At 51.2% G+C, this 24,300-nt stretch overlaps 1 protein-coding gene across 4 annotated transcripts in view; it reads right to left on the minus strand.

The window, feature by feature from the left end:
* Lingo1 (leucine rich repeat and Ig domain containing 1) overlaps positions 1-24,300 on the minus strand; it is a 180,943-nt gene that overhangs the window by 48,585 nt on the left and 108,058 nt on the right. For 2 of the 4 annotated variants that reach the window (XM_041638570.1, XM_041638569.1), the window contains 2 exons: positions 19,029-19,187; positions 6,724-6,803 (listed from right to left, as the gene is read on the minus strand). The gene's annotated coding sequence lies outside the window, so the exon portion shown is untranslated. Of the gene's footprint in view, positions 1-6,723; positions 6,804-19,028; positions 19,188-24,300 lie in introns of those variants that run through there. The other 2 variants (XM_041638566.1, XM_041638567.1) reach the window with 2 other exon arrangements.

Here is a 24,300-nt window from a genome sequence, read left to right on the forward strand (position 1 = left end):
CCTGAATATTTCACGGGAGATTTTGCTTCACAGAAAATCCCTTCTTCGCCCCTGTGCATGTCAGGGTATAATTACCTATTAAGTGGCAGAGCCGAAACATGGGTGTAGGCACTGCCTCCTGCTCTGCACAGCCCTGGGAGTTCCTGGCCAGGCCTGGCCCAGCTCTCACTTGCCTGAGCAGAGAGGGGGAAGCTGGACATCAATCCAGAACATGGAGTACCCTAGCTTAGGGTCATCTCAGTCCCCGGTGAGAAAGGGATGGCGATAACCACCTGTCTCTCCGGGCACTATTTTCTGGAAACATGACAGGGTATGTAGAGTGAGACAGCAAGCAGGCGCTGGAAGGAGGGAGACACTGAGGCTAGGCCTGGTGACCTTGATTCTGTCCTCAGAAACCCACTTCCTCCCTTTCCAGCTTGTAGACTGTTTCCAAGGATGAGGCTGAGCTCAGGTAGCTCCCTCCAGAATGCCCTCCAGAATCTGCCCAGGTCAGCAGCCCTCCCCATCTCAGGCATCCAGAATTTACTCTCCATCACCGACTAGTCATCGAGGGCTGACACAGCAAGGGGTGAGAGCACCCGAGGGCCAATGTCCAGTGCATCCAAATCAAACAGGGTTCAGACCCGGCAAGTGCACACTTCAGAACAGACCCAGGAGACTGAAAGCAAGGCTTCAGATCAAGACCTGTGCGCACTTTCACAATAGCGCTGCTCACAACAGCGCTAAAGCAAAAGCCACTCAAATGAGTAGATAAACAAACATGGCTGGCCTGTGTAGCGAATACAATGTAGCCATAAACAAATGTGGCTCATGTGTAGCGAATGCTATGTAGCTGTAAACAAATGTGGCTGGTGTGTGTAGCGATTACTATGTAGCCATAAACAAACGTGGCTGGCCTGTGTAGCAAATACTATGTAGCCGTCAAAATGAGCAGAGCACCAACACACACCACAGCTTAGAGGAACATGAAACCATGATGCCAAGTGCTCAGAGTTCCTGTGATTCCTATGGAAAACAGAGTGTCAGCAAAGCCAGGAAACACAGAGGACAATGGGGAGGACTGCTCACAGGTACAGGGTCTCTTTGGGGATAATGAAAACTCCCTGGAATTAGATAGTGACTATGGACCCATGATTTCATGGGTATCCTAAAAACCACTGAACCATCATTTCAAAATGGTGGCTTTGACAGTATATAAATTGAATCTTAGGTGTTTTTTAAAAGTTGCCTGAATGGAATAAAACATACACACATGGGGCCCTTAATATTTTGTCTCTTACTTACACATTTGCCTCCCTCCCAGGCACGGAAGCCCCGAAGGGTGGAGCCCAAGGCCCAGCCATGGCAGCGCAAGCACTGGACCAGAACAGTGACCACACCAACACACTCCCCAGGACACACTCATGTCCTGTGAGGGCTGGCATCAGTCTAGGGACATGGCCCATATTGCTCATGGGCATCAGTCCATGCCCTAAAGTCAAGTGACAGGCTGGAGGCAACACCCAGCGATGACACAGAGGTCCTATCGCCCTCCAGATTCCCAGGGCCTCAGAAGGAATCTGCTCACTAGCCTGCCCCCTCCTCCTTTTTATAGGTGAGTGTCCCCCAGTCCCTTCTGCCCTTCTGCTCACATAGATACCCTTTGAATGCTTGCTTATCCCTGTTCTCAGGTATCAGGCATTTCCTCCCTCTCTGGAAGTCTCACTCTCTCACTTCCTGCCCCCATCCCTCCTCCCTCAGCTTCCTCCCTGAGCACATGGGAACCTGAGTGCACCAGACTGCAGGCTGACCCAGGACCTGGCAGGCCTCCAGCTAGAAGCAAGGTGGCTGGTGGCCCATCAAAGAGCACCAAGCCAGGGGAGGAGAGGAGACAGGGAGGGGCAGGTGGCAAGCAATGGGGTAGTGGAGAGAGAGGTCGCTTTAGTCTCAGGGTCCCAGCAAGACTAAGCCAGAGTCTAACTCAATAGGAAGAGAGTTGGACATGGGTTACTTTTATACATACGATGGCTCATACCTACAGACACAGGTCATTCAGGAGCAGAGAGAGGTAAGGGGAGGAGAGAAGCCCTACTTAGGCAAGTAGCCCCTCCTTCTGTCCCCAGAGCACAGTGTCAATAGTAACAGGGTGAGACCAAGGGCTGTCTTAGTTAACCGCCTTCTTCCGTAAGCCCTGATCCTGTGTCTACCTTGAACCTTGAGCCTGACTCTGGTGGCAGACTAAGCCCTAACTCCCCAGGCAGGGCAGGTGGACTGGCCCTCAGAGAACCAGAGGAGATTCCAGATGGCTGCCTGTCTCTCCTACTCCTCCTCAGGGCTGGATGACAGATCTGAATTGTGGGTGTTGGAGATGGGCCTCAGCTGAGTGACTGCTGACAGCTGGGCCCAGGGTGGATCATGGGTGGCTGATTTTCTGACCTTCCGGAGACCAGACACAAAACAGGCCTCCTGGTACTGCATGTAGCAGGGACCTAATGGATGCTGGCTGGCTCTGGCTCCCTCTCTGAGCCCCACCCTGGGCCTCTCAGAGGAGTTGTTGCTCCCCTCCCCCACCCCCTCTCCAGACAGAGCCCTGGAGGCTGTGAACTGCCCCATGCACTCACTCCCCAGCCTTCCTTAACCCAGATACACCTCTGCAGGCGCCACTCAGTACCCTCAGCGGGCTGCCAGCTAACCCCTCAGAGGTGTTAGCTGATAATGAAGACGTTAGCTGTAAGCTGAAGTGTGGTTCCCTGCCAGGAGTATTTTGGTCTTTCCGGATTGGTTCTGGAAATGGGAAAACCTTCCAGACCTAGCCAAATGGCAGACAGGGATGCAAAGAGAGTGTAGGGGACAGTCCGGTGTTGGAGCCTTCCACCTGCCTGAGAGGAACAGGATATAGGCTTTCTAGTTTTAGAAGCACCCCAAGAAAGAGACCCCACTAGCTGAGGTCTTAAGCACCTTTGAACCTCTGTTTCCTTGTGTGCAGATGCACAGAAGAGCAACCTCACAAAACCATGTTGTCACATGACCTCAGTGAGCTAGGTAAGCTGTGGGGAGCACGGAAGAGTTCCTCACTCCCTGACTTCCTTCTCCCCTTTTCTATCCAGTCAGCCACCCCATCCCCTTGCTCCTCACACTGCCCCATCAACCACTGAGTCTACTGTCCCAATTCCCGAAGTCTCTTCCCAGGCAAAGGTCAAGGAGACGGTAGAATGCTGGCTACGAGGCGTGAACACATTGGCAGAGGTGGGAGGAGAGGACCTTTCCCACGGACCACCTCTGTTGTGGCCTGAACAAGAAGTGTCCCCAGGTGTTAAGCACTTTGTTCCCAGGAAGCGGAGTAGGTTGGGGGAATCCTTAATAATTGCAGCCTTATTGGAGGAATTTCCCCACTGGGGGTGGGCTTTCAGGGGTCATAGCCTCAACCCACAGCTTTTCTCTTTGTTTCCTGGTAATGATTGACATCTGAACTCTCACTTCCTGTTCCCGCTGAGATGTTGTGCCTGTTTGTTGTCACGACGTCCCAGTTTTTAGAACCCTCTCTCTGGAACCATAAGCCAAAATACACTCGTCCTTCCATGCGTTGCTTGTGGTCGTGGTGTTTTGTGATAGCAACAGAGAAGGGACCAATACAGATCCTATCTCCAATCACACACTGCACATACACCAGCTGTTTAAACATAGTTCAACCCTACAAACAACTAAAAAACATATAGGGCAGGGTTTTTTTTTGTTTGTTTGTTTTTGTTTTTAAGCGGAAACTTTAGGGGGAAAGAGTGACATATGTCACTCTTTCCTATGTTAGACTATAGGAAAATGTTGAACTTTTGAGGGATTAAAATAAACCATAAATTTAAATGAAGCAAAAAGTATACAGGAAACAATCTGTGAAAAACTATTTGAAATACAAATCAAAGAGTTAAGTTTCTTAGCCTCTCAGAGATTAGTAAGACTTATTTCACTGCCTCTGCCTGTTTCCCAACCACTGATGGGGTCTCACTGAACTCCACTCCATTCCCCAGCCCACCTGACATGTGCTGAGAACACATCTTGCCTTTGACCTGTTTCTTTCTCTCCACCCCTGGGCTCCTTCTCAGTCATCCCCCCCCCTCCCACACACACACACACTCCCTGTCCCTCTCTTCTCCCAGCCTCCAGCCAGCAGAGGTCCTGGCTGTCCTCTTTTCTGTCTCTGTTCACTTCTGCTCTGCTCTCAGTTTATCTCAAGGCATTAAACATGATCTTCAAGCAGAGGACCACAAACCTGTGTCTCCAGCTCAAAAGTGTCCCCAGAGCTACAGCCAGTGCCTCTGCCAACACCAAAGTTCCCCATGGAGGTGTCACACCTTTTACCTGTCCGTACTCACAACAGAAGGCACACCACCTGAACCCATCACTCAGAAGGGCCCTAGACTTGGCCCTTCTGTCCTGCATCACTTGAAAATTTAAAAAGGACAATCAAATGAGGGGCTATCTATTTTCATACATAGTCATCCATTCTCTCCACAGCTGTGTCCCTTTCCTGCAGCTTCATCTCCTTCCCTTCTGGCTACAGACTGAGCATCCCTGAGCATCCCTGAGCACCCCTGAACTGCTAATACAATGCCACAGGCAGGAAGGCCATCCTGTGGGACTGGGGATGCAGAATGCTTTCCAGGCACACACAATCCTTGAGTTCAATCCCCAGCACTACCTGAATCAGACATAGTGGCTCATGCCTGTGATCCTAGCACTTGGGAGATGGAGGCAGAAGGATCATATCCTGATATTATCCAGGCCACCTATGCCCCTCTCCTGCTGTGTGTGTTTTGCGTTGTTAATTATTTTATCAGTGTTTTATTTATAGGTGTTTTGCCTTTATGTATTTCTGGGTACCATGTGCATGTAGTACCCTGGATTGCAGAAGAGGGCATCAGATTCCCTGGAACTAGAGTTACAGATGGCTGTGAGCCATCATGTGGGTGTTAGGAATCAAACCTAGGTCCTCTGGAAGAGCAGCCACTGTGCCTAACCACTGAGCCATCTCTCTCCAGCTCCTCCTGATGTCTTTTCTTTTCTTCCTAGCACACATGCACATACATTATCTTTCATGCCTCTACTTGCCCATTAAAGCATATGTTCCATGGAGAAGGCATTTGGGGTCAATTCGGTTCTTAACCAAACCGGTGCTCAACACAAAGACGGTGCCTGGCAAATATCTTCTGAATAAACGAACGTGGGTAGAGAGAAATGGGCAGAAGGCCTGACTGGCGGCAGCTCCCCAGCCGAGACTCAAAAGTGGTCAACGGATACATGTATCATTAGCGATTGAGAAATGTAAAGTAAGATCATTTTCTCCTATTAGACTGACAGGAATGTAAGTGGCTGCTAATGACGGTAGCTGGGAAAGAGCCTTCTGCAAGGTCTGAGGGAATGTGAGGCAGCCCAGCCTTCCAATAGTGTATCTGGCTATAAGGAATAGAGTAAATGTGGAACTACACAGAGTCTCTGACTTGGGTAGACCACTTCCAAAAACATCGTGAAGGTCTCACCGTGCAAGCGTACACAGATGTCCAAACCCAGAGCTTCCTTGAGTGAGGGTTATAAATAGCCAGATGCGGGAAACCACCTAAATGGCCCCGGCAGGATTAATAATTGATGGCGAATTTACAGGCCATCCGCACAATGGATGGGAAAGGGAAGATTTCTGTGGATAAAATCTGGGTGGTCCACAAGTCTGGCAAAAACTATGGTGATGGAGACATGCACCTGGTATGACCGTGCATTTTTGCTTTTAAAGTATGCTTGTACGCACATGGAAGAAAGTTCAGAAGGATAAGCATCAAATGCCTTAGCAGTAGTTAGTGAGTCCCTGGGAGGAAGGGCTCCAACTGCATGCTTTTAATTACCTAGGCAGGCAGCTGGGTAGGAGATGTACTATTTTAATACTGGGAAGATGCCTCCACCTAGGACAAAAACATTCCGTGCCTCCCCTGTGTAGAAAGGATGCAGAAGGAAGCCATTCCAAGGCCCCCATTCCCCTTCCCTGTCTTATCACTGTGGCCTCTCTCTTCCACCTCACACCTCAGGCAGTCTGGGTTCTTTCTATTCCTGATGCCCTTCACACCCATCTCACAGCCCTGTTCACAGGCCCACAGGCCCAGCTAGCCCTGCCCCACCACCTCCTCAGCCCAGCTCTGCTGTTATGAGCTGGAAAGGGAAAGCCAAGAATCCTGCTGCATTCTTCAGGACGAGCCAAAATTGTGATCTCAGTCTCAGCTCTGCCCCCAGGGGCAGTTTTTGGGGACAGTGACTGTGGCTTAAGCAGGTCAATTGCTTCTGGCTGCAGAATGGCTGGAGCAGGGGGAGGATGGGCCATTACTGCGACTGAGGGAAGCTCTCCCACCCCACCCCTACCCCCAGGAAGGAAGGAGCCTTACAGAGAGCTGGGAATTTCCAGGTAAGAGCTGTCCTGCGGCTGTGATACCAAGCATTCAAAAGCCAGAGCTATAGCAGAGGAGCTGTGGGGAGCCAAGTCCCTGGGGTGGGAGTACTTGGCAGGTGTTCACAGCATCCAGATCCCGAGAGCCAAGCTGGGCCTCCCTGAGCAAGCACCTGCTGCAGGGGCCAGAAGCCCTAGGTTGGGTATCCTGCCGCAGGTGCTCACTCACTGAGGGCTGTCTTGTTCAGGACCCTGGGCCTCACACTGAGCTGTCATACCCCAGAACAACACAGGCACAGTGAGTTGCCTTGCTCTCTTCCTACCTGGGTCAGAGGCACAGGGGAGTCAAACAGAGGGACTGCCGGAAGCCTGGGGAGCAGCAGTCTGTGGGTCTCAGCGTGCACTGTAGGGGAAGAGTGGGAAGGTTAGTGTGACAGAGATGGCTTCCAGCTACCCTGGACAGATCCCCACTGCCTAGCCCACAGGGCTCCAATGACACAGTACAGGCCTCAGACATCAGCCTCCATCCCATCCCCTAGCCCGCTCGTGTGTAAGTACCACCCTGAAGCTCAGACTCCCTGTCCAGCACTTTCCTCTCCACCATCTCCCTCGGCATTCCAAGGCTTGGCCCACCTTGGCTTTATTGACACACAGAACAGGCCCTGCTCCCCAGTCCTCCTCTCCATTCCCATCCTGTCCATCACACTTGTCCCTTGCCTGCTGGAAGCTTCACTAGTGTGTCTCAGCCCTTAGCACCCAGAATACCTAGTTTCTACTCCACCATCCCACAACACTATAGTGAGGTCCCCACCGCTGACCACCAGTTTCCTGGCCTTGCTCTGTGGGCCTGCGGCTGGCCGACATCCTCCCTTGGGAGTCTTCTTCCCATGCTGTGTGGCACCCCACCCTCCTCTTAATCAGTTTTCCTTCCTCTCCTCTCCCAGGTCATCATACCCATGCCTCAGCCACTCCACCTATTCTGCAGTGGTACTCGGAACATGGCCCTCCCTCCAGATTGTCTCAAAGCCTTTACCTAACTCCTTGTCACCTGGGCCTCAGTCCAAAGCACCACCTCAAAGAGCCACCGACCACAGAGTGAGGGGAGTGTGTGGGGGCCTCTGCAACATATTTCCTCTTCTACATACCTGTCACCTGTCCCTGTTCCAGCCGTTGTATAGAACACTGTCTCACAGGGACAGTAATTGTGGTCTGATTCATGTGCAGTCCGGCTTACCCTTTCTAATGCACGGTTCTGTGAGTCTTGACAACTGTGTGCAGGCATGTAGCTACCACCACAATCAAGGGACAGAACAGTTCAATCCCAAGTGGCCGTGGGCTGTCCCTTTGTAACCAGTGGCTTCCTAACCTCTGGCAACTATTGACCTGTTTCTGTCCCTGAGGTTTTGATCTCTCCAGTGTCTATAAATAGACCCCCGTGTGGAGCCTCATGTCCAGTTCTATTCACTTAGCACGGTGCCTTTGAGATTTGTCTGTGCTGTCTTATGTCAGAATCTTATTCCTTTTTATTGCTGAGTAGTATTCCACTATTTATTCACTCCCCAGCTAAAGAGCACTTGTGTTGTTAACCAGTTATTGTAGACTACAAATAATGCCACTATAAATATATAGATGGGTTTTTACATGAGAGAAGCCTTGTGAGGCTGTGTGGTAAATGTTCTTTGTAAGAAACCATAAACTGCCTTTTTTTTTCAAAGTGGCCGTACTATCTTGCATTCTTGTGAGCAACTTTCAAGTCTGCCAGTTGCTCTGGGTCCTCTCTGACATTTCACAGTGTCAACATGTTAAGGCATGCAGTCGCACCTCAGGAGGGTTATGGTTTGTGCCCTCCCCTTTCTTCCCCAACCTGCTCCACCTCCCCTACGTCCCCCTGTACTGTCAGCCATGAGCATCCTGTCTTATTCCTTGTTTATTTCCTAGCACCAACTTCATAGGAAACTTTCTTCTTAGTTTAATTATTTTATTTGGGAGTGTTTTGCCTTCATGTATGCCTGCACATCACGTGTGTACCTGGTATCCTTAGAGATCAGAAGAGGGAGCCAGATCCCCTGGATCTGAAGTTACAGATGGTTTTGAGCCTCCATCTGGATGGTGGGACTCAACCCCAGATCCTCTGGTAAGTAACCAGTGCTCTTAACCTCTGAGCCATCTCTCCAGTCTCTAGTTTAATTCTGTGCCCATTTGGTTCCCATCTACCCCATAAGTATCTCTCCAGCCTCTAGTTTTAATTCTGTGCCCATTTGGTTCCCATCTACCCCACTAGTATCTCTCCAGTCTCTAGTTTAATTCTTTGCCCATTTGGTTCCCTTCTAGCCCATCAGTATCTGGTGCTGGATGATGGTGGCGGTGGTAGCTGGCATCCATAGTGCCCTGTGCACTGTTCTAGCTCTTTACAAATGCAGCTCATTTAAGCCTCGTAACCATCCTAAGAGAGACGGATGCTGTCGATAGTCCCACTTTATTTGTTTCTTTTGTGGTTCTGGGGATATAGCCTGGGTCCCCAAACATGCTAGGCAAACCCTTTACACCAAACTGTACCCCAAACCCTCCAGGATTCTCATTCTACATAAGAGAAAAAAGAGACACAAAGAAGGAACCGGCCCATGGTCACACAGGTAACAAGAGGCAAAGCCAGGCTTTCATCCTGGTGTTCAGTACTCAGAATCAATTATCCTAACCAGGACATGACATGGACCACAACAGCCACGTAATAAGCCATGGGCTGGATAAATGAACAAGAAGCCACAGCCTTGGCCTTTGTTGTTCTGACAGTGACTCTGTAATGACCTTGGGAGCAAAGAGTGTCCCCACTGAGAGCACATGCCGTCTGCTCTCTGCAGTTGTCTGGGCCACAAGAGATGCTTAGGTTGGTAGGCTGTGAGCTGAAGCAATGACACTATTGGAACACAAAGCATCTCAGAGCTTTGTATGAGTCCTCCCATCGCCCCCCTCAACTCCCCACACAGGGACTGGAGGCCACAGGCTCCATATGGTGCCAAGAGGATTCAAGGTAGGAGAGCTTCAGGTGGTCAGTCCCCAAGGGGCTAGATACGCCCAAGCTCCCCTAGCTCCCCACCCTAGAGTGTGTGCTCCACAATAGCAGAGGGGAGAGAGAGCATCAAGAGCCTGAGCTGCCAAGTGTCCAAGGCCCGTACTGTGTAGCGCAGGCCCTGGAGCCACATGGTGGTGACAGCTTGGTCTCCCAGGATAGCTTTCTGGGCAGCAGAACTAGGCCCCCTCTGGGGCCTCTAAATAACTGAGGTTTGGGGGAGAACACCACAGTTGTCAGCTATGGGGTTTCTTCTCCACAAGAAAGGAGCTCCAAGGCCCCATAGTGGGGCTCCCAGTGCGGGTATCCCCATATGTAGGAGCTGAGGTAAGGGCAAGGCAATGTCATGACCATTGAGACCCTATAAAGGTCTGAACTTGACTTTAGAAAGGTCAGGGTACCCTAAGAGTGGTCACCTAGCCTTGGAGCTGGGACCAGCTCCCAGAAAGACACCAGGACCTCCACTCAGCTTCCTAGAGTGGATCATGGGGGGAAAAGAGAAAGCCATAGGGCTTTGGAACTGCTAACTTAATTGTAGGCTTATATTTCAAACTCATTGGCACTTTACTTGGCAATTATCACTTTAGATACGGTGTGCTCCTATGGGAGCACAGAACAGGGGAAAGAGGCAGTCTCCCTACCCCAGGATAACATGCACACTGGTGGCACTCAAGGGAACGGCCTTAAAGTTCGTATACACCCTGCCCCTTCTCACTTTTTCTAGAAGCAAGACAAGAGTGCAATGGAATACTCTTCCTCAAACTAGAAGGCGCCATTTGGCTCCTCAGAGGCTGTTGAAAAGACTCTTCTGGCCAGGTGGTGGTGGTGCATGCTTTTAATCCCAGCACTTGGATGGCAGAGTCAGGCAGATCCTTGTGAGTTCGAGGCCAGCCTGCTCTACAGAGTGAGTTCCAGGATAGCTAGGGCTGTTACACAGAGAAACCTTGTCTTGAAAAACAGAAGAAGAAGAAGAAGAAGAAGAAGAAGAAGAAGAAGAAGAAGAAGAAGAAGAGGAGGAGGAGGAGGAGGAGGAGGAGGAGGAGGAGGAGGAGGAGGAGGAGGAAAGGAAAGGGAAGGGAAAGAAGGGAGGGAGGGAAGGAGGAGGGAGGGAGGGAGGGAGGGAGGGAGGGAGGGAGGGAGGGGGGAGAGAGAGACAGAGGGGGAGAGAGAGAGATGGAGGGGGAGAGAGAGAGACAGAGAGAGAAACAGAGAAACTGGGCACTGACTCCCATGCCCACATCACAGGCCTATCTGGTTTCGAACTCTACCAGGGGTGCTGTAAACTGTGGTGTCATTTGTAAAGTATCCTGCAGGGATGGGATGTGCTGGGGACTGGGTGGGCATGGAGGTTGTTTACAGTGAAGATGCCCCTGGAGCGAGGGACCTCGGGGATCTGGAGACAGGGCTTCAGGAAGACAACTGCGAACTGACAACCTTTGTGGGATGCAGCCATCCAGCCCAGCAGGACCAAATGGTATCCCAACACCTTTTAAATCTTAGTTTATGTGTGTGGTGTTTGCGTGTGTGTCTATAACCACATGCCTGTCGTACCCTTCGAGGTCAGAGAAGGGTGCTGGATTTCCTGGAGCTAAAGTTATAGAAGTTGTGAGCTGTTATGTGGGTGCTGGTTGGAATCGAACCTGGGTCCTCTGGAAAAGTGACCACTGAGCCATTTCTCTAGTCTAGCATCCCACCCTGTTTTTGGTAAAGGACAGACTACCCTGAACAACAGAGACACTAGCAACAGCAATGACAACTCTTTTCTTCCCTGGGCTTTCCCTACTTGGGTAGAAAATCCAAAAATTCAAGATTAGTGACTTTTGTGAGCATAGGCATTTTCACCCGCTCCAGACCTGAGAACTCTTAGATTCAAGGACCTCACAGTGACACTCGAACTCACAGGAGGTACCCAGATGGGCACAGGTTGGGAGCTGTACCCTGAATTCACCGTGTATTCTGCTTCTGATTCCTGGCTAGGGGTGTTGAGAGGAGATTTTCCCCGGGTCAGGTTTCAGGACTGGCTTGGGGTTAGAGCAGCCGGGCTGGGTCAGCTCATACTACGGGCAGCTGAGCATTCTTGCTCAGGGTCTTCATCTTGGACTTCATGGTCTGGTTGATTCTCAGAGACTGGGCCATGATGGGTGAATGGGTAGGCTTGCAGGAAGCGCCTGAACAGAGTTGCCTCAGGAGAAGCCCCAGAGAACACCCTATCTGCTCTTCTTTGATTTTTTTTTTTCTGGCAGAATGGCTTTAATTCAGTCTGCAAAGGTTTGAGACAAAAAGCAGAGGACAAAGGTTCAAGGCAAATGGTGACAAGATTCCTGGGGGACTGAGGACATACAGATGGGGTTGACGGTGGAGAGACAGGAGGAGGCAAAGGCGATGCCGACAAAAGGCATAGGGGAAGCTACTGCCAGCACTGTCATCCCCGCTGTCATCGCCGCCAGATGTACCAATGAGCCCCCGTGTTAGGCGTACTGACTCACACTGCCCACAGACACCCGAGGAGGTGGACACTGTGATCGTATCACTCTCAGGATGGAGGACAGAAGGACAAAAAGATGAACCGTCTCAGAAGAACAGAGCCGCACATCAAACACAGGCTCCATCATTGTCCTTAAGAGTCCCTGATGATTCCGGTTGGTCACATTAGAAAGGAGAGAAGGCCACAGCGGGACTTCTGTGTGGAGGAGGCTGGGTCAGAGTTACCTAAAGAGCAACCTCTTTGCACTTTAGTAACTCTATGACCTTCCATGAGTAAAATAATGTCTTATGTTCCTAATGGGAGAACCAAGTTTCCTATGGTAATAGGGGAGAGAGAAGAGTGGGGTGGGGAGAGGTAAAACATACACTCTAACAAAGTAGACACCCTCCCCAACCAGGCCATAGAACAGATGTCCAGAACCTCTAAGCATGTGCATGAAGCATGCACATGTGTACAAGTATGTGCTCATATGCCTGTGCCCTGCAGAGTGCGTCATCCTGTCTCCTGCAAGTGTGGTGGCACCAGTCACGTGGTCTCCAAGCCGATCACCATGCTAGACCTCTTTCCCAGCCACTATCACATCCTGTCACCATGGCCACTGAGCTTGAGAAGAAACTCTTCAAGCTCAGCTTCTCCCTCATTTCCCCATCTTGTCTGGCACAAGGGTCTCAGTTCCAGCCAGAAGGACCATCCCAGTCACACCTGACCTTGTCCCTGCTCCCCTGAAAAAGCCTTACTGGAAATCTCTCCAAGCCAGACGTGTGCCTCAGAGGCCCCGAGAAGCCTGACAGACTTGACTAAATAAAGATGTAAGGCCTCTACATGGCCAGGGATGCCAGAAACGGAGCTAAAAAGACAAACGGCTGGCTAGGGAGAATATTTCCAACACAAGCAACAGACGAAAGTCTGACCGTTCCTAATGTGCTAAAAGCTCCTTTATATCAATAAGAAAAAGGCAAAAGGAGAAGAAAAAATGGGCAAAAGATCTAAACAGTCAACTCACAGAGGAAGACGTGCTTGTGGCCAATCACCACATGAAAAGATGGCCTCATTGGGAAGGCGCAAAGTGAGTGCCGGAACCACAGCGAGGCGTTTTTCTAGATTGGCAAAAATTAACAAGACTGACTGTGTTGGGTGTGGAAGGTGGAGGGCGGCAGCTCCCCTCGCCGAGGATGGGCAGAAGCAGGCCTTATCTTTCAGAAGAGCAATGGAGCTGTCAAAACTTAATGTCTGCACCCCCTTCCCTGCAACTCCACCCTAGAAATCCATCCTAAGGAACTGCCTCTGTGTGTCAGTGAGATACATACACCAGGCTAGTCACGGAGGCATTGTTTGCAAGAGTGAAGGATTGGAGACAACCTAAGTATCCATCAAGCAGGGACTGGTTACATAAATTACACCGAGTCCAAACAATGGAATATTAGGCAACGATTAAAAAGAACCCATAGACTGGTGCTGTGATCTTGACAGATGCTCCCATACACTGGTAACGACAAATGGGGCTTGCAGAATGATGTACAGATATGATCCCATTCCCTTTCTAAAATAATATACAATAAATGCGTTTGTAAAGCCAGAGGTAAAGTTCTAGAAGGAGGCACACCTGACCAATGGCAGGGAGGTACTAGCAGAGAAGGCGTGGGGAGAGGGAGGCTTTCTCGTGTGAGGACACTCCTTCGTGGCTGCAGCTCTTTCCTGTCAACCATCTTTGGTTTCTCCCTGGCAGGTTCTCTCCTGTCTGTGTGCCTCACCTAGTCCCCTTTCACGCTGCTGCTCCTATGTCCCTAGCTTCTGAAATCCCTCCTAAATGGCACCCCCAAACACCTTCTTCATCAGGCCATGCAAAAGTAGCAGTGTTCGGAGGGCATGCACACTGTGTCCTGAGTGCACGGTGGACCTGACGCCGTACTGACTCCTCCGTGTTGCCACCATCTGTAGCAGGCCTGCCATTGCCTCTTTAGGAGAAGAGGAAAGCTAAACACAAAGATGTTTGTAGGATCTGCTCATGGCCACACAGCCAGGATTAGAAAAACAGGGAATGGAGCCCAGACACTGCCCTGGGTAGCTTTCCACCTGTCTCAGCAGCCCAAGCAGGGACCCCTTGGTTCTGGGCCTGTTGTACCTTAAGACTTGCCCAAGAGCCCCTGATGCCATTTGTCTTGATCCTTCTCCTCACAACTGGGCCTGGTAGGAGGGTGTGCAGGAAAGTTACTGAAGCAGGAAGCCTGGAAGCTGTAGGGGAGGAGTTGAACCCTGTTACAGACCCACTATGAGGGACCCACTGAGCCAGGACAGAAGAGAAATCACAACACAAGAATAGGGGATAATGGGTGTGAAGGAACCTCAGCTACCTCTTGTGTACCTACTGTGTGGCAGGCTCAGGGGACTACTTGGCTAGGACACCAGGGACAAATGATACCCTCCACTCCTCAAGTGGCTGATAGATCAGAAGAGAGTGCCCAAGAGCCCAAGAGGTAGGCAGGCAATAGCTGTGAGATGGTGCCCACGGGAGGTGCCTGGTGCTGTGTCTGCAGTTAGGGGCCATGAAGGAAGAAGGCATTTGGGCCCAGTGTGGAAGGCTGCTGGGGGTGTGTGTGGGAGAGGACAAGGAAAGGCTCTCCCATAGCTGGAACACCAGAGCCAGGGCTGGCTGGGAGGAAAGGCATGCAGAGCCTCAGGGAACAACACTGATTCTGACTGGAAAACAGGCAGGGTAGGAAGCCATGGGGATATCGCGGAGATGCTAGGGAGCCTTGGAGAGGGGCAATGGTGGAGAAAAACTCTGGGAAGGAAGGGGGTACCTTGATGGAGGATCTGACTTTAGCCCAGGGTCTTGACCTTCTCACCCATGGACCTGGCTTCCCAGACAGCAGAAGGTTAGAAGAGACCATTGAGGGCGGGTGGACCATCTGGATTCTCTTGTTCCCTGGGGTACCTGCTGTGAGGAGCCAGCTTGGGCGAGTACCTACCTGCCCTTCAAGGCCCCCACCCAGGGAAAGAATGAACTATCTCTTTAGGGAGAGAACTCAAGATGTAATCTCAGACTCTGTCCCTTAGTGTGATATTGGAGGTAGGTCACTGTACCCCTCTCTTGGCTTCCCTTTTCTCAGATGGGTGGCTTCTATACTCCTAAATGTTCAGGGATGGGCATGGATGAGGGAAACAGAGATGAGGGGATGCAGAGGTGTGGGATCTGGGAGGCAGAGGGGGACACAAGGCCCTTCAAGCTCTGGCTAGTGCTATGCTCTGAGCTATGGTCAGATAGCTCCATGCCCCATGCCTGCCCAACTGAGGCTTCCCTCACTTCCCCAGGCCAAAGACCCAACTCTGGGTGTCAGCCTGATCGCCCAGGCTCTCTGACTGACTCCCTCAGGCCTGCTAGTGCCCAGCTGTGTCCTCCATGTGGTAACAAGAAGGTACTTGACCCCCTGCTCTCAGAGTGAGTGTATTCCAGTGTGCAAGCCTGGAGGCCACAGGCCTAGCACACGCCAGCCTGACCTGGCAGTATCCAGATGAACATCACCACATAGTACCCTGCCTGTCCCCAAGTCATCTAGGAAAGGAACACACATGGCTTCTTAGTAAAGGTGTCACTACCAGCCCAACGTCAGACACGCCACCAACCCTCCCACACATGAGTACCTTGGCTCCCTGGGAGCTGAGGGTCACAGCTGGTCCTGAGGAAGAGTCATTTTCCTGGGGCCCCAGCCTCTCACAGGTGCCTTCCTCCTCATCTTCCTTTCCTTGCTACCCCCACCTCCGGCTCTCCTACCCGCTCCAAGCCAATGCTTTAAACACAGATCCATGAACCACCCCAGCCCCAAGGCCGCCCCCACCCCGGCTCTGATCGCTTAATCCTGTTGTTCCTGTTTATATTTCACCTCCCCCACTAGCCCTGTGGGCAAGGACCACGTCTGATTCATCTAGGCCATTCTGAGCAGGGTCTGGCACGGGAGTCCTGCCCACAAGCGGCAGAGCTGGCAGTGGGGACAGACAAACAGGGCCACTCAGTCCTCCCACCCCCAGCACCCGTTCCTCTGCTGGGAGATGCGACACAGTGGTTGGCTCACATGGGGCTGCAGCCAAACCACTTGCCCATTGCTTAGTGGCAATATATCCTGCCTCTGGCCTAACCAGTCTTTTCTGAGTTTTTCTACTCTGGGGAGACCTATCCAATATCCACTCCACACAACGAAGGTGTCATTTCCAGACTGCTGTGCCCACCCCACACGGGCAAAACCCAGCGAAAGTGGCTTCAGGGAGAAACATGTCCTTGACAACATAACAAAGATGACAAGCCTTCTGGAACAGATGCCCAGGCACAGGGCTCTACAGGTCACCGGCGCCACCCTGAGCCCCAATCCACTTAGCCTTATCCACTCTCCTTCCATATTAATCCACTTCCTGTCAGCACAGCTGGTTCAGCGCTATCCCAGGTCTGGCTGGACATACAGAAGGTACCACCCTCAACGCTTCTGCTGTCGAGGTGCTGGAAACCCTCCTGCTTTTTGTAAACCTGCTCTGCTAACTCTCTTCTCTGGTCATCACACGGCTTCCTGTGGGCTCTTTGAAGGTGGTACCCCCAGTTTCTTGGGCCTGAGGCTCAGACCTGGCGCCCCCCCCCCCCAGCTCAGAAACAAGCACTGATTGGGTGAGTGTCCTGAACAGGCATCGATTTTGAGGGCAGCTGTGCCAGGGCAGGGGATGCCACCACCTTGAGCCCCTTCTTACTTAGCCAAGTCCCCCACTGTCTGCCAGTTGCTCTCAAGCACGGGGTCAAGTTGGCTTGCTGGCAAGACACACAGCTCTCATTTTAATTAATTAAAGAAAAATCTAATCACTGCATTAAACTTCTCATTACTCCACTTGAATACCCGTTAAGTAAATTTAATTACCAGAGGATTGGGTTTCCAGCCTCTTTCATTAGCTTCTGATAAGTCAGGGAGGGAGGAGATGGCTGGGAGCAGAACAATGCTTTTCTTAAGCCACAGAGGGCAGGGTGGGCACTGGCCAGGGCCCCCACGGTCAGGCTCTGGTGTCTGTCTCCTGGACATGAGCCTGGACCTGGGTCGGGGACACCCTCTTCCCAGGCTCCTCTGGGAAGGTCAAGGCTGACCTTTGTCTGCAGTCAGCAGTGGGGTTCACTTCCAGCCCCTCCTGGCTATCTGAGCCCCACCTCTTTCCGAAAGAGTTCAGAGACGTCAGCAGCACAGCTTAAAAAGAAGAAACCAGGACAGCGAATAAAAGGCCTGAAGGCAAAGCCAGGAGCAGGTTTATTGAATGTTTGTTTCCTGATGGCTTAGCAGAAAAAGCTACACCTTGTCTATGAGCTCCCTGGCACTCAAAGCAAACAGAGCACTAGACTTTGGCACTGATACAGTAACCAATGGAGTGTTTGTGAGGAAATGCTGCCTGCATCTCTGTCCTCCTACGAAGAACATGGACCCTTGGAGATAGCTGCTGGCTGGAACAGCAAGCAAAGACTCTCTGGAAAAGAAGGCCTGAAGTGGGCCTTGAACAGTGGACAAGGGTGGAGAATAAGGAAAGACATAAGAAGGGCAGGAAAGAGAAGAGCTGCTGGGGACCAGGCAGAGGGGACAGCACCCCATCTTCCAGGGTCGGAGAGCCCTGCAGCAGCCCGCTGCTCCCCTTCTCCAGAGAAATACCCTTCAAACGGGCACCCCCTCCTCGAGCAATGCTGGGCCCTGTGGATGGCTAATGCCTGACTGATGCGGAGTGGGGAGCCTGGCTCCTTATGCAGGCGTGGTTCCGAACTGTGCTGCAGGACCAGTCGGACTTTACCCTAGAACATCTTCCAACAGACTCCCATTTCACTTCAACCTCAACAGATCTACAATCTACTCTCTACAGATCTCATGCATACAAAACCTTGGCTGAAGCCCTGCTTGTGGGGATTCTGACCAACACGCTTCCCCAGTGGATCCCAAGTATGAAGAAAACATGGATGTCTCAAACATCCCCAGAACAGGAAGGGGAAGAAAATGGAACAGGAAGAGAAAGAGAGTGTCCTGAGCTCTTGCCAGATGCCAGATGTCAGGTGGCTCTTTTGGTGGCCCTGCCAGATGAGGAAGCTAAACTCAGAGAAGAAGGCTAGGGATTCATCTGAGGCCCCACTGCATGTTCATTTCCATTTCGTCTGGCTTCAGGCTGTCCAGTTGGAGTAAAAATCTGTCTGAAATAACCATTTGTCTTCGTCTCTTTCAATTGTAGAGTCTCGCATCTCCTGCAGCAAGGTTTTGAGATTTCTCTGAGGAACAACCTTCTCTCTGCCCTGGTTCCCTGACTAGGAAAGGTTGGATCCTAATCCCCTAGACCATCAGCGTCTTCAAGACCCACAGTCCCAGTTAAAGGCTCAGAATGGTCCAAATCCTACCAATGAGGACCAAGCGGTCAATGCTAGAGCTTTAATTGTTTCATCATGAAAGCAGATTTCTATCTTCAACCCCAGACTTAAATCTAGAAATACATTGGCTCAGATTGTGTCAAATGCCACGAAGAGTGGCCCAGATTGTGTCAAATGCCACGAAGAGTGGCCCAGATTGTGTCAAATGCCAAGAAGAGTGGCCCAGAGTGTGTCAAATGCCACGAAGAGTGGCCCAGATTGTGTCAAATGCCACGAAGAGTGGCCCAGATTGTGTCAAATGCCACGAAGAGTGGCCCAGATTGTGTCAAATGCCACGAAGAGTGGCCCAGATTGTGTCAAATGCCACGAAGAGTGGCCCAGATTGTGTCAAATGCCACGAAGAGTGGCCCAGATTGTGTCAAATGCCACGAAGAGTGCAGCCACCACCCAGAAAGAGGCATAAGGGACACAGTCAGAAGTCAGAGTCTTCTCACAGTGTCTGAACGGCTGAACCAAGCTTTGCCTGAAGCCCGTCCTATCACTAGGCACTGGCTATATGAGCTGATAACTACATTTCATTGAAACAGGGTTTTCCCAACCCCTACTTATAATTCTGATAAGGATCATTCTAAAAGGGTCCTTTCTCCTCCAGGGCCAAGAACACCCAGGTATCCCAAGAGCTAGGGTGCAGGGGTGATTGGGGTGCACCTACCGTAACTGTTGCAGTGTTTGACTGAGTCCTGAAGCACGAGGGGCCCCTCAGACCAGGTAGGGACAGGAATCAACTTGAAGCTGGTCAGAGCCCCAAGAGTTGGGCAGGAGGCAGTGCAGCCCACAGACTCAAGACAGTCAGAACATTGCCTTAGGATCCCTAGAAAAGAGGAGAAACGAGAGTGAGTTGTAGGGGCCTTATGAGGGACAGAGGGTGGAAGATGGGAAGTGGGGCGGCAATGTTGGACTAACAGCTAATCTGAGGTGAGATCAGCCAGCCTTCACTTCCTTAGCCTGGCATCTTACCCCTACTCCTAGGTTCCCAGGTGGTAGGAAGGCCTCTAGTCAAGGGTTTCCCCCTGAAAGAAGGAAGAGATGAGCCAGGGCTCCTCACATCCTCCTGTGTGAGCAATCAGAAGGCTACGGGCTGTACCTTCACACTACTCTAGTAACCCATTCCTGGCTGGGGGCCACCTGAGGGGCCCCCACCCTATGTCTCACCTTCTCCAAGTAGAGACTGGCTGAGAGATGGGGTGTAGTGACCACACACAGAGACCCTTCCAAATCACCCCTTCTTCAGGATGCTGGCTTTAAGGTCAGAGATGTTCCATTTTGTCCTGGCCCTTTAAGAAGATCTAAAGACAGAGGCCAAGACTCATAGGGTCACAGCCCACTAGGGCTGACTCGGACTCACTCATGCTCACTCGGGCTCACTAGGGCTCACTTGGGCTCACTATGGCTCACTAGGGCTCACTACGGCTCACTAGCCCCGGGAAGGACTGCCAGACCTGTATGCCCAACAGAGTTTTCTGCACTGAGTAAGATTCTGCATGTGTGCCGTCAAACCCAATGTGGTAGCCACGGGCCACCCATGCATATAGATATGAGGATAGTGAAGCTGGTGTGTGTGTGTGTGTGTGTGTGTGTGTGAGAGAGAGAGAGAGAGAGAGAGAGAGAGAGAGAGAGAGAGAGAGTTGATTCTCTGCTCCTGATATAGGAGCTACAGGATCTGAGGACAAAATTCCGATATTCAGTTTTCACAATAAGCCCTTTTAGTTACAGAGACATATCCCTGGCCCACTTGGTTTTACTATAATTAATTTACATTTTAATTTAAAGGTGGCTAGTGGCTATCATACTGGACAACACAAGCTGAACCAAGCCTGTCTATCTGAGCCATAGTCAATGGAAAATCTGAGGTCCAGAGAAGAGAAATAATTTGTCCGAAGTCACACAGTTAGGCAGTAGCAAAGGTAAAACCAGAACCCCGCTCCCTCAAATCTACTCTCACCCTTCGGGAGCCCACCATCCTTCTCGTGGGTGGTCTCGGGCTTGTTCACCACAGCACTGTAAGTGTCCCATAGCCCTAAACCCCATGCTGATGCCCCAGGATAGTGTGCCAGGCTACCTTTGAAAGGCTCCATCTTTACCCCTCGCCTTTTGTGAGATCCCTGACATAGCAGCCTTAAGAGACGCCCTTGAGATTGTCCGAGAAAAAGTGTTCCTAGAGGGAAAAATCCTTCGGGAACAAAGCTGACCTTACCTAAACATTACAACCAAGACAGCAAGGGATCTCCCAGCTCCTCTCCTAATAGAATGGTACACAACAGAACACAATACAGCAAGGATCCTGTGATTATAATAATAGAGGGTAGGAGAAAGAGGAAGCCAGGAGGGTGGGGTCAAGGCACACAGGGCTCTGCGTAGCCGACTCACACATGGGGCCCCACGTGTGCTCACAGATCACAGACTCATGTTATAGGTGACACCTAAGGGCTGAAGCAGTCATGCATGGCTCTGACTGCACCCCAATAGATGCAGGACTGAGGACTGAAACCTGGGTTCCCACCTTCAAGGAGAGACCTCTCCATCTGGTTCCCCTGCCATTAAAAAGGAAGGAGTGACTCCTTTATCAGATCAGAGGAGGAAGCCAGCCACCAAAGGTCAGGAGCCACGTGTGCCACAATCTAGCCCTGTCTTCACAGGAAAAGCCCAGCAACTGCCATGACTTTGGCATGGCGGAACTGAGGTGCAGTGGGGTTTTTTGTCTTCTTATTTTATTTCATGGAAAAATACATAGTAATTGAAAGCTAGAAATTCAAGAAGTCAATGTATCAAAAAAAGTTCTCGAAAACACAAGGACACACACAGAAAGATGACAATGTATCCAGTTGATGCTAACACTGCATCAAGGGACCTTGACTGTGAATGCAGTCTGTCTCCCAGTAGCAAGATGCAGGCAGCTCTCCCAGCAACCTCCTGGCCTGTACTTACTCTCCCGCGGCAGAATGCCCAGGTGAACTGCCATCCCCACCTGACTTCCTCCCTCCCCCCCAGTGCATCAGGTAGTAGCTGGCACAGGTGACCTCAAAGGCCAGGGTCTCCAGCCAGCCAGTGTCAGTCCATAGGTGGAGTATAATGGAGGCCAGAGAGGGGAAAGATGAGACATGACTGGACAGCAAATGTATCCCCACACCCTTGAGCTTCCTATGCATGCAGAGCTTCAGGTCAGGGCCCCCAAGCCTGTTGTTAAAAGGGCAGATGATTCTCATCACACACACACACACACACACACACACAGAATTATCAACTGTCAATGTGATTAGCTTCATCATCTGCTTGTGCCTTTATCTGTTTCTGCATTACTTGTTCATTCACAAAATGCTTTTGAGGAAGGACTAAGTGCTAGGTGCTCTGTAGGTACCAGCAATGCAGGAGGGCCTGAGGGCATGAGATAGATGCTCTGGTACTGTCATGAAGTCCGATGACGAGCAGAGAAACAACACGACACTTCCTGAGAGAGCCGAATGCAATGGAAACCCTAACATCCGGCAAGAGGAGCATAGCAGGAGCAGGACCGGGGTTGCTCTAGCCAGAGGGTCCGGGGAGGTCTTCCTGAAGGGGGTCACAGTTGAACTTATGCTTCAGGAAACGAGGCTGTGAGGAGGCTGAGGCCCTGAAGGCTAAAGTGAAGGGTTTGGCTAGCATCCCAAGTGCTAGGAAAAAAATCGCTGGATGGCTTTAACCATATAAACGCAATGATGTTTTCTTCATTGTTAAAAGTCCTTTCGCACTGCCAACTGGAGCCTGGGCGGCTGGGGGGGTGGGGGCAGTGGGTTGGCTGTCACAGTCACCCGAGGAGGAGGAGACAAGGCTGGAGGGTGCGAGGGGGAGGCTGCCCGCCTCAGCAGCACCAACAGCAGTTGTCTGATGCTTGGGATGAGGAGGCGGGGTAAGGAGACAAGAGGAAGATGGTGAGTCCAGAGCCACATCCAGAGACATGCTGCTCTTACAACCAGACCACCAACTTAAAAATAACTCTGAAAAATAACAAGCAGATGCGACACCCATGGAGCCGCCTACCCCTCCTGAGTCTCAGTTCCCTGGGGGTGCATCTTCCTTCCCAGGCCCCCTTTCTCTTCCCTCATCCTGTGCAGGGAACACAGGAAAAGGCGTAGTGATCCTCACCCTCCGACTGACGGCAGATAAGGCAGTCCTCAGACAGTACCAGATGGGTTGGCTTAGAAGAGCCCCGGCAGGGGCCTGCTCAAGACTCTGGTAGCCGAGCCTAGGAGAAGGGACAGGCAGGAGTGATGGGGAAGAGTGTGGAAGCTGAGGGCAAGGGGCAGTATGGAGCATCTTAGAGTTCCTGCCCCGCTCTGCCCTTGCTAGTAGGGTCTGGGTTGGCCATCTCTTTCTGAAGACTCTGTTCCCTGATCTACACACACACACACACACACACACACACACACACACACACACACTACCACCACCACCACCATCACCTCCACCACCACCATCCTATCAAAACCTGGATGGAGAAGCTAGACATCAAGAATTGGCAGCTCTATCAGCACCCAGCCCCGTTGGTTCCCTATAGAGGGCTAAAAGACCAACTGGGCTTGGGTGAGTTAGTTTCCAAGCTACTCTAAAAGGAAGTTCTAGAAATGCTATGCAGAACACGGAAAAGACAGAGGCAGCTGGAGCCTGAGCTCTAGTCTCACAGGGATAGATGTATATCAAATCATGACAGAGACTCCAGCAGGCACAATCAGGGCCTTTGTGACTTCCTTATAAACAAAACAGAAACATAGGGACTGGGAAGCTCAGTGGTTGGATAGTCAGTTCCAAGCCTGAGTGGGCATTTCACACAGGGTTCTGATGGGAGGCTCTTGTGGAAGTGGAGGGGGATGGTCAGATTGGCTTCTTAGAGGCTCTCACGGGCACTATGAGGGCCCGAAACAAGATTCATAGACTCAGATGGAGCCTTGATGGTAAAGCCATCCCAGGTGGGTCCAGAAAGAAGGGAACAATCCTTTGTTCAAATCCCTCCAGTTGCCCTATTAACAGGCAAAGCAGGCAGGAGAGTTTCTGGAGTCTGAGTGGGTCCTATGAGTAGCTCCAAGAACCAGATGCGGAGTGGAGCCTGGTTGCTTAGAGCCCTTGGGGCCTCGGTGACTAGTCACTCCAGCTCTTTTATTAAACTTGTTTTTAAATTAATTTATTTATTTTATATGTATTTTTATGTTGTTTATATCATGTCTTTTCCAAGCTTGTATACCATGTGTGTGTTTGGTGCCCACAGAGGCCAGAAGGGGGCATCAGATCCTCTGGGACTGGAGTTACAGATGGTTGTGAGCCACCATCTAGGTGCTAGAAATGGAACTTGAGCCTTCAGAAAAATCAGCCAGTGCTTAACCATTGAGCTATCTCTCCAGCCCCTACAACAGCCACCTCCAAAGAGCCAGGCACCATCACCATATCAAAAGGTCTGTTCAGAGAGACATCACCACTGAGATTCCTGGCAGAAGCCTCCCTGGCCTGCCCAGGACTTCAGGTTTCTGACAAGGCAATGTGGTATTCATGGCAGAAAAAGTAGAGCAGGACCCAGTGAGAAAGGACTGTGGGCCCCTGTCCTGTGTGAGGAGGAGCGAGCTCTGTCCCCGAAAGCTACAAGGGAGTCTGGGATGCCCATGTGTTGGATGGGGAGTTGCACTAAACTGGAAAGTTGCTTCCAGTCGTGTGTTTCTTAAATTCTATCTACATACAATCACGGCTGGATTGTATGGACCACAGTATCTGTGACAGAGACTGAAAGTGAAACGGTGCCTGGGACAGCAGTCAGTCCCATCACTCTGCTCTACAGCACCTGGTCTCCAATTGGGTCCTCACCCACATCAGGAGCAAATGGGTTAAAATGCATCATCCCATTTAGCAGATGGGAAAATGAGGCCCAAGAAAGAAATGGGATCATCCCAGGGTCTAACAGTAGG

This window comes from Microtus oregoni, unplaced genomic scaffold, assembly GCF_018167655.1.
Source record: "Microtus oregoni isolate MIOR12 unplaced genomic scaffold, Mior012 000055F_ref0000237, whole genome shotgun sequence".
In the NCBI taxonomy this organism is placed as follows: Eukaryota; Metazoa; Chordata; class Mammalia; order Rodentia; family Cricetidae; genus Microtus; species Microtus oregoni.